Genomic DNA, 2,833 nt, shown 5'->3' with positions numbered 1-2,833 from the left:
GTTAAGCATCCCCCTCCTTCTCAACCTCTCTTTCATTCCCTCCCTGTGGCGGCTCTTGGCCACCACTAAGTCCGTATCTGGCGAAAGCCCGGAGATTTGGATGAACGACAAGACATGTGGTCCTTTTCTGAGAGAATGTCTCCCACCTTTATTGTGGAGCAGCCTTATATACAAACTTACCAAAACCCCAGGTCAAAGGGTTCACAACAGGATCCTAGTGGGATGAGGCCAGGAAAACAGGAGGTACCTGTGGGCCAGATCCCAACACCTCCCCTTTCCCTTCTGTCCTCTACTTCACTTTCCTCCCTACCCCCTCCCCGGCATCCTCTATGTCTCTCCTGCTACTACACCCTCTTCATCCCTTCCTCCTCTCTTGGGGCTGGGTTTCCCTTCCTCAGAGGAAAGCAAAGATGTGAATCAGGAGAACTGTTATGTTGTATCCAGGAGACCCAACACATGAGGTTAAATCAGAGCTTCACCTGGAGCATAGGATACGGCACAGACTTCGGCTGGCCAGGAACTTCAGTTTGCAGTAGCAGCAAGCATGGTGTGTAGCATCACACAGAGTTATGACTCTCCAGGCAGGACAGTTTTGTGGTCAGGCTTAAAGGAAAAGAAACGCCCTAACTGTATCAAGGCTGAGCAGGGTATCCCACCATAGGAAATGGGCTCCAAAAATCCAATTCATGCCCCTGGAATAGGTCTCGGTGCCACTGCCAGGGTCCCCCCAAACAGGTCAAGTTGAAAAATCAGTATGGCACTTTCTCAGAAAATTGGGAATCAACCTACCTCAAGACTAAGCAATACTACTCTTGGGCATATAATCAAAGGATGTACAATCAGACCACAAGGATTCAACTGTGTTCATAACAGCATTATTCGTAATAGCCAGAACCTGGAAACAATCTAGATGCCCCTCAACCGAAGAATGGATAAAGAAAATTTGGTACATTTACACAATGGAGTACTTACTCAGATACTTGGACTTTTGTTGCCTAACAATTTCTAGCCATGGAGTCTTGGGAGAATGGAGTTCTGAGGGGAAAAGCAGGGATATTTTGAACCAACATTTAACGTTTAAAGACAACCCAGAATATAATGGTATTTAGAAATTCTCAAAACCCCAAATTTTCAGAGAAGGGAGCTGATGACCCTGAGTAGGTACTTCAGTCAAGAGGTTAAACAAGATGTGTCATGTAACTAGGCCCATTAACTTTGCTGCTCTTCTCCTCGTCCTTTGCTGCCCTCTAGAGGCCAACCAAAGTTTCAAGCTGGGTTCAGAAGTCTTCCTTCGCCTTCAGCAGTGTTTGTTACTCTAGGTATCTAAAGAAAAGCAGCGTCCAGCTATTGTTTTGTTTTGTTTTTATCTTGTTTTGACACAGGGTTTTGTTTATGTCACTGAGGCTAGATCCTATATCATAATTTAGTCTAGGCTGGAGGTATTACATGACCATCTTGGCTCTGTCTCTGGGGCATTGGGTACACACTCAGGACTCAAGCCCTCACTCCCCTCCTTGTTTGTTCCCCCCTAAAAGCTATTGGCAATTGGTGGTTGCTGGAAGGGGGAGTCATTTTTTCTTGTAGGTGTGGCCACTGGTAGGCTGTCCATGCTCCAGTGGATGGCTCTGCACAAACATCCACCCTGATAGATAAAATGGGAAAAGAGAAAATAGGAAGTTGGGAGTGGAATGAGTGGTCTCAGGGCGAGTAGGAGTAGAGAAATACGGAATAGATACAATCAAAACATATTGTGTATGTGTGTGAAGTTCTCATAGAATAAATAAGAATGTTAAATAGGGTTTTTCTTACTGGCTAAACCTTGCACAAAAGAGTCAATTTCAAGAACACACACACACACACACACACACACACACACACACACACACACCCCATAACGTAATTTATGTCTCCACTTACCATCTTCTGTTGGTTTTCCTTTCTCATCCTGGTCATATTTCTTGTTTTGAATTATCCCTATTCTGTTGACATAGTGTGTGTGTGTGTGTGTGTGTGTGTGTGTGTGTGTGTGTGTGTGTGTTTGAGAGTGTGTACTATGTAACTTTCCCATCCTCCATTGTTGGGATGCCAGCCTTGCACCATGGTGACCTTCCATAGCTGTTGTTATTGTTATAATGATAATAATATTGATAATAATAATAATAATAATAATAATAATAATAATAATAATAGGTTTTTCAAGACACGGTTTCTCTATATAGCTTTGTAGACCAGGCTGGCCTCAAACTCGCAGAGATTCTCCTGCTTCTGCCTCTAGTGCTGGGATTAAATTTTTAAATCAAACTGATTCATGGATAGTTTTCACTTGCCACATGATTTAACTAACAAGAATTTGATAGCTGTTCATTTCAGTGCATTATAGAGAAACTTTTCTTATAGGAATTCTCTCTGATACTTGTAGTTTTCTGAAGATTAATCTGTTAATATTTGTTCCAGTAAAGTTGCATTTGGAGACATGATTCCAGGCTTTGGTTTTGCAATTTAGGCTCTGATCTCTTAGTTTGTTAATAGTATTAAGAGTAAGTGTTTGTGCTGAGCTGAACTCTGGAATCCAGTTTCAGAGAGGGAGGAGTGATGAGCAAAGGGTTCAAGACCAGGCTGGAGAAACCCACAGAAACAGCTGACCTGAACAGGGGGGAGCTCATGGACTCCAGACTGATAGCTAAGAAGCCAGATTAGGACTGATCCAGCCCCCATGAATGAGGATGTCAGTTTGGAGTTCTGGGCAATCTATGGGGACTCTATTAGTGGATCAGTATTTATCCCTAGTACACGAATGGACTTTGGGAGCCCACTCCACATAGAGAGATACTCT

Source organism: Cricetulus griseus (genome assembly GCF_003668045.3).
Source record: "Cricetulus griseus strain 17A/GY chromosome 1 unlocalized genomic scaffold, alternate assembly CriGri-PICRH-1.0 chr1_1, whole genome shotgun sequence".
Lineage (NCBI taxonomy): Eukaryota > Metazoa > Chordata > Mammalia > Rodentia > Cricetidae > Cricetulus > Cricetulus griseus.
This window is presented reverse-complemented; position numbering follows the sequence as displayed.